This window comes from Anomaloglossus baeobatrachus, chromosome 1, assembly GCF_048569485.1.
Source record: "Anomaloglossus baeobatrachus isolate aAnoBae1 chromosome 1, aAnoBae1.hap1, whole genome shotgun sequence".
Classification (NCBI taxonomy): Eukaryota; Metazoa; Chordata; class Amphibia; order Anura; family Aromobatidae; genus Anomaloglossus; species Anomaloglossus baeobatrachus.
Window position 1 is genome coordinate 724,345,219 of NC_134353.1, and position 12,720 is coordinate 724,357,938.

Sequence of the window (12,720 nt, forward strand, 5' to 3'; positions counted from 1 at the left end):
ACATACAGTATATACCAGGAGGAGGACATATTTACCAGGAATGGTACAGAAACCAGAATGGGGACATATATACCAGAATGTGCCCAGGAGGGGGATATACATACCAGGAGGGGCCCAGGATAGGGACAAATAAACCAGGATGGGAACATATATACCAGCAGGAGGACATATATGCTAGAAAGGGGACAAGTAAACCAGGATGGGGACAAATATAGCAGGATGAGGACATGTATACAAGGAGGGGGACATACATACTAATAAGGGCCCATGATGGGGACATATATACAAAGAGGAGGACATATATACCAGGAGGATATTATACAAAGGGGCAGTGTGTGTGTGTGTGTGTGTGTGTGTGTGTACGTGTGTGTGTGTGTGTGTGTGTGTGTGTGTGTGTGTGTGAGGAAAGATATTAAGGAGAGGGGTTGTGTAGAGGGTGTATTATGAAGAGAGGTCGTGTAGGGGGTGTATTATTAATTTTCTGAGGGAAATACTTCATTTTCTGGAACAACTTCAAGGGTGCTGCTAACACATTTAGCGCTGAGATTGTAGAAGTTTTGAGGGGTGGAGGCGGAATTGAGGTGGAGCCTGGGCAGAGTCTCAAGGGGGCTCAAAAATGTTGCCACTATGGGGCCCTGATATTCCCAGCATGCCCAGCATGCATTGTTCTGTTACACAATGACTAGCCTGAAAATTTGCTTCTCAGTTATGCTGGTATGCAGTATGACAGAAAGGCAAACCTGTAGGCACTATTTCTTGTAATCATTTCGGCATGCTAGAAATGGATTACATTTGACAAAATGCAGTGGACAGCAAAAAATCCAGAAGATGAGTACACATAAGGAGCCCTTGCTTGAAACTATAGTTTGATAGTTTGAAGAATGGAGAAAATTGTCATGGTGACCAATATACACTATGGATAATTATTAATTGGAACCCTAACCAATTATGAGATGGGTGTCTCTTGATTCCTAAACCACAAAAGAGAGTGTTAATGTGCAAAATTAACTGTTTATGTAGTGGCAAAACACTTTTCATTGCTTGTGTTTTACATTGAAATTTTTATGCTCAAAATAATTGTTTTTTTAAGGATTTGAATGGAAAAACACATTTCACAGTTTCTGAAGTGATTATATACCACGTTGTATAATAGTACCATCATATACAGGATACTAAATTATTATTATTATTTATTATAAATTATAGCGCCATTTATTCTATGGCACTTTAAAACTGAAAAGGATATACATAACAAGCAAGTACAACAATCGTGAACATTATAAAAACAGACTGGTACAGGAGGAGAGGGGACCCTGCCCACAGGGCTCACAGTCTACAGGGGATGGGTGAGGGTACAATAGGTAAGGACAGAGCTGGTTACACAGTGGTGTAATGGACTGAGGGTTATTGTAGGTTGTAGGCTTGTCGGTAGAGGTATATCTTCAGGTTCCTTTTGAAGCTTTCTACAGTAGGCGAGAGTCTGATATGCTGGGGTAGAGCACTCCAGAGTATGGAGGTGGCGCGGGAGAAATCTTGTATGTAATTGTGGGAACAGGAGATAAGAGAGGAGTAGAGAAGGAGCTCTTGTGAGGATCTGAGGTTCTGTTCAGGTAGGTACCGAGAGACTAGGTCACATATGTAAGGAGGAGACAGGTTGTGGATGGCTTTGTATGTCATTGTTAGTGTTTTCAACTGCAGTCTTTGGGCAATGGGAAGCCAGTGAAGGGATTGGCAGAGTGGCGAGGCCAGTGAATAGCGAGGGGACAGGTGGATTAATCAGATTATGGTGAGCAGAGCTTAGGATATATTGGAGGGGTGCAAGAGTGTTGGAAGGGAGGCCACAGAGCAGAAGGTTGCAGTAGTCGAGGCGGGAGATGATGAGGGCATGTACCAATTTTTTTGGCTGATTCTTGGTTAAGGAAAGCACAAATCCGGGAGATATTTTTGATTTGTAGTCGGCATGAGGTGAAAAGGGCTTGGATGTGTGGCTTGAAGGATAGAGCAGAGTCGAGGGTTACTCTGAGGCAATGAGCTTGTGAGACTCGTGAGAGTGAGCAGCCATCAACTAGGCTTGTTGGATGGGTTGAGCGAGGAGTAGGAAAGATAATGAATTCTGTTTTGTCCATGTTAAAATTTAGAAATCGTGCAAAGAAGAAGGATGAAATAGCAGACAGACATTGTGGGATTTTTGTTAGTATGGAGGTGATGTCAGGTCCAGAGAGGTATCATCGGCATAGAGATGATAAATTAAGAGATTGTATCATCAATCAACAGAAAAATTAATTATTTGAGTATGCACATTGAAAAAAAAAGAAAGGGTGGAAAACTGCCATAAAACACTTTAAAAAGATGCAACATTTTGAGCAATGCAAAGTTACATTAAAAAATTGCAAATTTTGGTATCTTCACCCTAGTTTCGGGCAGTTTTGGAAAAAAATGGGAGGTGCTAGGGAGGAGCTACAGCAGGATGGGGAGTGGCAATGCCCACATGTCAAATTCATGGAAAAGTGCTGGCGATTTTTATGCCTATAAATGTAAGGAGGCACATGCCACTGATAAGATACTTTGAATTCAGTAATCAGCATGCACCTATAATGAATTCAGCGCATCTAATTTAAGACTGATGAATGAATCACTAGTGATAATGAATTGTGGCCTTAGATTCCAATGGGCTAATTCATCAAAGCTTTTATGCCAATATTCTGGCAAAAAAGTTGTAAAGTTTTGACATAACTTAAAGCGGTGATAAAATGATTTTTGTCCCAACATCTACAACATGGACCAAGCTTGGGCGGAATGGGGGTGTAGGGAACACTGCTTGTCAAATTCATAAGTGGTTGGACCATAAATCTTAATCCATTCTCCTATTTTAGTAAGATTAGTGGTGAGGCACATGCTGAGGTGCACGCCACCTCTCTGATGTTCTTGAGGCATATAGCTATACATGAATTAGGGGTAGATGACTCCAGTACAACCCTATAAGACACATAAACAATTGAACAATGCACATCTCGTGTTTAATACATATACCACTCCATAAAGGACTTTCAGAAAAAAATTGAAAACAGGAGTTTTGAGGCTGAGTATAAAATATAACAACTTTATTTAGTATGAAAAAGTTAAAAAGATTCAGTTTATAGAGTTACAATATCATGGTGCTGAGAAATGGGTGAAAACCTACATGCTAGTGAGAGAGCACAAGCAGAGTCACCATAGGGATGGGAAGTCTAAAGGGAAGGACTCAATACAATTATGATCATGTCATAGCTGACAGGTGATGAGCCTTCAACACATGCTCCAAAAAGTATACTGGATAAGCTAACATATAACTGACCAGTATCAGGCTATTTCTATGGAGAAGGCAACAAAAAAAGTCAGCATAAAAAGTTATTAGGGTTATAGTCCTAAGACTTATACATAGCTAAGGTGGTCGTCTGGACGTCTCACAGCAACAAAAAAAGACCCTCCAACGAGCGTTTTGCGGAATAGTAGATGTTAAAAGCTTCTTCAGAGAAGGTGTCAAAGTCCAGTACAACCCTGTATCAAAACTGAAGTCAACAACACCGGTCTTGATGAATCGAGGCCCAAATTTCTAAAAAGTTTTTAAATTGTAACTGTTTTTAAAAGTTTTCTATTCACTAAATGTACATATTTCATTGTGTGACTGACACTGTACTTGTGAAAGGGAAAAAATCAAATTATGGCAATGACAATCTGTGATACTATCGCTAATGACAGAAACATAATTATAGTATTTGACAGTATCTTCTTATTCTGGCTCTTCAGATGGAAAGTTGAACAAAAAAAATGTGAAATAATGACATGGAAAATTTAACAGCAAAGTGAGTGATATAAATAATCTCATAAGTAAGTGCAAAACTATAAAAGACTCTCTTCACATATGTATGTTGTGACTTTCAAACAGAAACTACCGTACTGTGCCGGCTCAGTCATCTAGACAACACCTAATGGATCCCGTTGACTTATATAAAAAGGAAATAATTCTATTGGCACATACTGGGAAACCTACTCAACAACAAAGATTTATAGTCCCTATAACAGGGTTGGTCTGGCGAGAAAGCAACACAAGATTCTCCAGTGGGCCCAAGTAACAACACACTAATTGACCCCAAAGGTGTAGCAGAAGACAACCACAACTTGAATAATGTTTTCTCAGAATACTTGCAGCTTGAAACAATTCTTATTATTTTTATTAAAAAAAACCTATTGAAAATCTAAACCGATATCCCCTTTTTCTGTACAGATTGACAAAAGTTCCTCAAAACATCTTTTTAGACACAAAAAACCTGCTATTAGGTCTTATTAGGATCCCACAAAAATAAACAGTGCCTTCCTCTTATCTGCACCCCTAAGATGATACATTGGCCTACATTTATTATAGTCGTGGCACAATTCATTTTAGACAAATGTGTTACTATTTTGCACCAAAAAGAACAGACTATTCCTTTTTCTAAAAGTATCCACAGTTATTCAGATGTGACTAGTCAGGTGTGTTATTGACATGTAATAGTTGTTAGGTGCAAATTAATGAGGTTTCCTAATTTATAAAAAAAAAAATGGGCCAAATGAATGTGTAATAATATAAAATGACAGGGAAAATTAGATAGAATAAAATAAATTACACATTATTTACTTTATAAATCAAAGCAGTAACAACCTGACCCTGATTGCTCACGTGACTTTTGCAGCCAATCATTGGTCTTAGAAATGTATCTGTCATGATTCATGCACAGCTCTTCTGTTCTTGAGCCGGTGCATGTATCCTGCCTCTGGGGGGGAGCCTGCTTGCTCTGGCTTCATTCCGGGGAACATACCACCATATCTTGATGCTGCTGCCTCCAGGATGCCACCAGTGATATTTCCGGTTTGGCTATGTGCTCTTCTCCTGTGAGAAGTACTGTGTTTCATGTCCTGCTACTCGGAACCATTCATCCTGACCTCTGACCCTTCTGACCAGACCTCCGTCCCTCCTGCTCTGCCTCACCTTTGTCCCTCTTGTCCTGCCTGACCTCTGTCCCTCCTGCCTATTCTGTCTCCTGTCTGTCCTGCCCGACCTTCCCTCTGTACCTTTGTGTCCTCCAGATTCTGGTCCTACTCTGTGTTCTCCACCCACTCCCCCATGTTCACTTGTTCTCCCGGCATCTGACTTCAGCTGTTTCTTGACTTTGGCTAGATTCCTCCCTAGTAGAGTCTTGACATCCTGGCATTGACTCTTTCAGTTTGACTATCCTTATGCTGTGTTTGCAACCTCTAGTGGGCTTCTGAATTATTGGACTCAGGAGTAGCTGCATACCTGAGTCCAAGCGCCACCTAGTGGCAGACTGTCAGTACCGCTGAAGCCAATGATTGGCTACATAGGTCACCTAGGGGTGGTCCAACATGTCATTAGTGAAATATTAGTCTCTATTTATTGTGTTATGGAGATTCCCTTGAATACCCAAATGACCACAGCTGTCAATCACAGGTCCCAGTCCAACAGTACACCACTGAGGCCAGTAAATGGATGCACTGATGCCATGAGCAGTAACGGATATCATCACTACAACATGCCCAACTGGACCGTATATTTTGGGACATTGCCTATGAAACACCCACGCCGGGGCTTGCAGGGCTCGCACGGTCACCGGGCCGGTGGTATTCAGAGTCAGGCTGTGAGTGGCCCGACCCGGCTTCCGTGACCCCCGGCGGGTTTCAATAAAAAGGAAAGTTTGACCGTCAGTCCGGTGTTACAAGGGGGACGGAAGGAGGGTAATGGGGTCCCTGGGGGGGGCTTGCCATTGCTCTTCCCCAGGAAACGGTACAGGACGGGGACGGGGGGTGCTTGCAGCGCCACCCGTGGTTTGCGGCCAGGTGTTATGCCGCCGCTGCGCGGTCTCTCTCCGGGGCAGGTGTTACGGGCAGCCGGATGGAATCGCTCCCCACGGGTGGAGCAGGGGAGCCCCGGGAGGTTAATGAGACCCAGGGCAACAGTCCTCAGGGACACCGGGGGCACAGTGCGGCGGCATTATTCACAGCAGTCACGGTGTGCGGTTCCAGTTGTTCTTTATTTAAAGTCCGTTTCACATCGCACCCGGGTGCTGGTCCTCGCCGCCTGTAGCCTTTGGTCGGTCCCAGGCAGGTAGGAGGAAGGGGTGTCCGGTGAGGTGTTCTGGGGTCTCTCCCTTTCGGTGCGTTAGTGCCGTCCCCGTGGCATAGAGCATCTTGGGAACTCGCCGCCTCTCTGTCTCTCTCATCCCCGGTAGCGGACCTAACACAACCGCCACCGGGTACAACTTTCTCCAGGGAACCGCAGTCCTCAGCTCCATTCCCCTCCTCTAGGTGTTATCAGCCCTGGTCTCGTGGCATCTCCTCAACAGGAGCTGTTCTCTGGATGTCTGCACTCCCTTGCAGCCCCTGACGTTCTGCCTAAAACTTCTTTGTGCTCTGCACTAAACTCACTCCTTCAGGCCCCCCTCCCCTTGGTTGTCATGGGGACCTGCCTGTGTCCAGCCAACTGCTCATTAAGGAGACAGGATGAGTCATGGACTCAGAACAAACTTCATGCTGCAAATGCTGTTAACTCCTTCCTGCCAGTGTGATGTTAGTGTGTGTTGTGGGGACCCTTCTTCCTCCTGCCCGGGAAAAATGGGGTAACATTTATTACCCTGTAACGACCCGTTTACAGGGGCGTTACATTCCTCCAGACCAAAAACGTAACACTCCGGGGTTGCGACAACAAACAACACCGCAAAAAAAAAATTTTCATAGATAAACAAATTAACACGTCCCTTTTACCGGGACCCAATAAAGGATAGGAAGAGGCAGGAGGAAAAAGAAGAAGAAAGAGAAGAAAAGCATGGAAAAAGAAACATTTGCATATAAAAAAAAAACATTTAAACTCTCTCGAACAGGCCTCCTTATGATGCTCCAGGGCCCTCCAGGTACCCAGGTTTAGGGGGAAAAACTCGGTAGTCCAAATCCCGGTACGGGCTGCGGTGCCGGTCTCACCCCTCCGGCCACCACTCGCCAAAGCTCGCACCCGGGCAGTCCATATCATCTCCCCATCTTCTCCTGGGCCTGGGGAGGCAGGGTTCCTGGCTCCTGGCAAGTGTCCAACAAAGGGGCGGGCACGGATTTTCGCTCCCCGCTGCAGCCCCACCCACGAAGGGCGGGACAGTCCAGTCCTTGTTGGTACGCATGGCGCCCATCCCATTCTCAATGGACGCCATTGTACAGTCCAAGTCCATTTGTCGCATACCCGCAGCCGCGGGCACCAAAATAAACGTGAGACAATCCAATATTGCAGATGGTATACACAAGGCACGCGTCACCCGGTGTTACCGGGTCTTGTCCGGACCCTGCTCGCAGCGCCAAGTTGAAACGCCCATGCCGGGGCTTGCAGGGCTCGCACGGTCACCAGGCCGGTGGTATTCGGAGTCAGGCTGTGAGTGGCCCGACCCGGCTTCCGTGACCCCCGGCGGGTTTCAATAAAAAGGAACGTCCGACCGTCAGTCCGGTGTTGCAAGGGGGACGGAAGGAAGGTAACGGGGTCCCTGGGGGGGGGCTTGCCATCGCTCTTCCCCAGGAAACGGTACGGGACGGGGACGGGGGGTGCTTGCAGCGCCACCCGTGGTTTGCGGCCAGGTGTTATGCCGCCGCTGCGCGGTCTCTCTCCGGGGCAGGTGTTACGGGCAGCCGGATGGAATCGCTCCCCACGGGTGGAGCGGGGGAGCCCCGGGAGGTTAATGAGACCCAGGGCAACAGTCCTCAGGGACACCGGGGGCACAGTGCGGCGGCATTACTCACAGCAGTCACGGTGTGCGGTTCCAGTTGTTCTTTATTTAAACTCCGTTTCACATCGCACCCGGGTGCTGGTCCTCGCCGCCTGTAGCCTTTGGTCGGTCCCGGGCAGGTAGGAGGAAGGGGTGTCCGGTGAGGTGTTCTGGGGGTCTCTCCCTTTCGGTGCGTTAGTGCCGTCCCCGTGGCATAGAGCATCTTGGGAACTCGCCGCCTCTCTGTCTCTCTCATCCCCGGTAGCGGACCTAACACAACCGCCACCGGGTACAACTTTCTCCAGGGAACCCCAGTCCTCAGCTCCATTCCCCTCCTCTAGGTGTTATCATCCCTGGTCTCGTGGCATCTCCTCAACAGGAGCTGTTCTCTGGATGTCTGCACTCCCTTGCAGCCCCTGACGTTCTGCCTAAAACTTCTTTGTGCTCTGCACTAAACTCACTCCTTCAGGCCCCCCTCCCCTTGGTTGTCATGGGGACCTGCCTGTGTCCAGTCACCTGCTCATTAAGGAGACAGGATGAGTCATGGACTCAGAACAAACTTCATGCTGCAAATGCTGTTAACTCCTTCCTGCCAGTGTGATGTTAGTGTGTGTTGTGGGGACCCTTCTTCCTCCTGCCCGGGAAAAATGGGCTAACATTTAATACCCTGTAACGACCCGTTTACAGGGGCGTTACACCTATAATGGTGGAAACTAAGGAAATTACGAGTTGGTATAAGAGAAAGATGTCTAATATTATCAACATACCGAAATCTATAAAAAGCATTAGCCACCCTGATAGATTTTGGGCATAATCAGGCTATCTGAACTAAATTTAGGCTGTTTATCAGACAGTATTAGTAAGTGTGGGACAAGGTTTTTGCAAGAAATATTGCCTTCTCAGGATAAAACAACATTGGCCATTTCCAGATAGAATAGATGTCCTCTACAAAACCACTCTGGGGTTACGTGTTAGCTTTGTTTTTACTTTATTTCTGAAAATGATGTTGGAAGATAAATCTTATTCCACCAACGGAATGCAAATGTACTGCCACAAAACTGTAGAAAGATTTATCATGAAAGAAAGTAAATACAATCCAATTTTATTAAAGTAAATACATTTAAACACAGAAATAAAGTTGAAAGTGTTTGGTCCTCTCAGATATTATCTAGGAGGAATGGCCAAGGGAGAAAAAAGTTATCATCTTGTGCTCAGTCAAAAAATCATTGTTAAATGCCAACTTCCCAATACAAATATAAGTGCAGACCTGCTTTATAGAAAACAAAATACATAAATCCCCATGTTCAAATGACAAACACTCATGTGTACGGCGAGTATTAATGTCCCATACCTTCAAGGCCTTTTATCAATACCTAAATAGGTATAATAAGCCCTAAATAATTTTGTAATTACTTTATTGTTAAATCCCCTACTTGTCTCCCTATCTTACCATTGCCTATATGGGTTTTATTTTCCTTTACTTTCTGTGAAGTTTCATTTGAAAGGAGTCTCAAATAGGATGTCACAGGAGGCTGGGGCTGCACTCACTTCCCTGCAGCATCTACAGAAGTCTCCATGAGCTTTCCACATCTTGTGACTGGGATTTTTGCCCCCTCCTCAAGGCAAAACTGCTCCAGTTCCTTCAAGTCAGATGGTTTCGTCTGGTAAACAGCAATCTTCAAGTCTGACCACAGATTCTTGATTGGATTAAGGTCTGGGTTTTGATTAGATCACTCTAATACATTGACACGTTTCCCATTAAATCACTTGAGAATTGCTTTAGCAGCATGCTCTGGGTCATTGTCTTATTGGAAGGTGAACCAACGTCCACATCTCAAATCACTGACAGACTGAAACATGTTCTGCTCAAGAATATTCCTGTATTTCACACAATTCATCTTCCCCTCGACTCGAACAATTTTCCCTGTTCCTGCTGCCAAAAACATCCCCACAGCAAGATGCTGCCACCGCCATGTTTAACTGTGGGGATGGTGTTCTTAGGGTGTTGAGCTTTGTTAGTTTGGTACCAGACATAGCATTTACCTTGGTGGCCAAAAAGTTCAATTTCATCTGACCACAGCACCTTCCTCCATAAATTTGAGTCTCCCACATATTTTTTGGTAAACTCAAAAGAGCCTTCCAATTTTTGGCTGTAAATTAAGGCTTTTTTTCTGGCCACTCTTCTATAAAGGCCAGCTCTATGGAGTGTTCGGCTTATTGTGGTCGTATGGACAGATACTCACATCTCTGCTTGGGAACTCAGAAGCTTCTCCACGGTTACCTTTGATCTCTGTGCTGCCTCTCTGATTAATGCTTTTCTTGCCTGGGCCAATGTGTGACAGCGCCATTATTAGCGCGATCGCGGTAAACATTTACTTACCGCCCGATACCGGAAGTCACGTGACGCTATCACGTGACTTTCGTTAGTTGTCATGGTAGCACAGGGTCATGTGATGACTCCTGTACTACACATGAATTGCTTTCACTTTCACTGTGCCAGCGGCACAGCAAAAGAGAAAGAGAGCGTATCTGCTGTTTACAGCTGTATAGCTGTGATCAGCAGATAGTGCAGAGTGATCGGAATGCTGATCGCAATAGCCCCCTAGGGGGACTAGTAAAATAAAAAAAAAAAGTTAAAAAAAGTTTTAAAAAATTTAAAAAAAAACAAAAAAACCTAAAAGTTCAAATCACCCCCTATTCGCCCCATTGAAAATTAAAGGGTTAAAAAAATAAAAAATATACACACATTTGGTATCGCCGCGTTCAGAAACGCCCGATCTATCAAAATATAAAATCAATTAATCTGATAGTATACGGCGTAGCGGCAAAAAAATTCCAAACGCCAAAACGACGTTTTTTTGTCGCCACAACTTTTGCGCAAAATGCTATAAGAGGCGATCAAAACGTAGCATCTGCGCAAAAATGGTACAATTAAAAACATCAGCTCGAGACGCAAAAAATAAGCCGTCACTGAGCCATAGATCCCGAAAAATGAGAACGCCACGGGTCACGGAATATGGCGTAAAACGTGCGCCACTTTTTTCGGTCAAACTTCCGATTTTTTTTAACCCCTTATATAAAAGTAAACCTATACATGTTTGGTGTCTACGAACTCGCACTGACCTGAGGCATCACACCCACACATAAGTTTTAACATATAGTGAACACAGTGAATAAAATATCTCAAAAACAATAGTGCTATCACACTTTTTTTGCAATTTTTCTGCATTTGGAATTTGTTTGCCGTTTTCCAGTACACTATATGGTAAAACGTATGGTTTAATTTAAAAGTACAGCTCGTTCCTCAAAAAATGAGCCCTCACATGACCATATTGACTGAAAAATAAAAAAGTTACGTCTCTCAAGAAAAGAATGGCGAAAAAAAAAAACGGAAAGCGAAAAATCGGACGGTCGTGAAGGGGTTAATGGTTTTGCAGCATCTGTACATCAGAAAATTTTAAGTACATCATAGCAAAAGGAGTGAATACATATGCATGTGGCAATTTTTATTTTAACCCTCAATTTAATTTTTGTCTATATTTTCTCACTTCACTTCCTCAACTTAGACAATCTAGTGTTGAGGTACCAAACACAAATCGGATTGGAAAAACATTTAAACACATGTTGTAATGTAACAAAATAGGTAAAAAGATAAAGGGGTGAATACTTTCTCAAGGCACTGTATCACCCCACCTGAAACAGGCCAGCATCAAGGGGTTCATGCTGTAGTCTCTAGTGGTCAGCTGCTGTTACCACTTATGCAGTCACTACTGAAGCAGGGACTGTGACAGCAGTGGCAATGACTGAAGATGTGATCACCTCTACTGAACCAGGATGTCTACAGGGAAAATCAGTGACAGTAGCTGTGGTAAGTGACTGGTGCACCACCCGCTAAAGGCATCCTGTTTCAGGAGGGATGAAAGAAGATGCAGAGAGTGCAGCTCCAGCCTCCTGTGACATCGCATTTGAATCTCCTCAAATGAAATATAACAGGACATAAAGTAATAAATAACAAATGTAATATTGAGAATTTAATGAGAAAGCTAATTGCAAAAGTGGCTAGGGTTTAAAGATAAGTATTTATATAGTTAAATAAGTATTGGAACATCTCTTTAAGTAACTCTGATAATTTATAAACCTAATTTAGGATACTAATATGTTTCCAAACATAATTTAAATTTAAGTCTAATACTTAAACAGGAGTCAAAAGCAGAAATAATAAAGGGGCTTTCCACCCGATAAAAGAAATAAAGAAATAGATAAATAAACCAAGTATGTAGAAAGGTGTAATGACATAAAATCAGATGCCGGCTATCAGTCATACAGGTGTGCTAAATATGCATTAGTAAGATGTGAAATGTCATGCAAATGGCTTCTGATGGGTTTTTGTAGTCAATTTTTCAAGGCTTAGGGGCCCTTTGCACACTAAGACATCGCAAGCCAATGCTGCGATGCCGAGCGCGATAGTCCCTGCCCCGTCGCAGCTGCGATATCATGGGGATAGCTGCCGTAGCGAACATTATCGCTACGGCAGCTTCACATGCACTCACCTGCCCTGCGACGTCGCTCTGGCCGGCGAACCGCCTCCTTCCTAAGGGGGCGGGTCGTGCAGCATCATAGAGACGTCACACGGCAGGTGGCCAATAGAAGCGGAGGGGCGGAGATGAGCGGGATGTAAACACCCCGCCCACCTCCTTCCTTCCACATAGACGGCCGGGACGCAGGTTCGAGATGTTCCTCGCTCCTGCGGCTTCACACACAGCGATGTGTGTTGCCGCAGGAACAAGGAACAACATCGTACAATCGGTCTTTCCCAATTCATGGAAATGACCAACACTACACCGATGATACGATTACGACGTTTTTGCGCTCGTTAATCGTATCAAAAATGCTTTACACACTACAATGTCGAGAGCGACGCCGGAAGTGCGTCACTTTCGATTTGACC

At 44.4% G+C, this 12,720-nt stretch overlaps 1 protein-coding gene across 2 annotated transcripts in view; it reads right to left on the bottom strand.

Moving 5' to 3' along the window:
• Positions 1–12,720, bottom strand: part of ADGRD1 (adhesion G protein-coupled receptor D1) — a 1,069,475-nt gene that overhangs the window by 986,860 nt on the left and 69,895 nt on the right. The gene's annotated exons all lie outside the window — the stretch shown is intronic.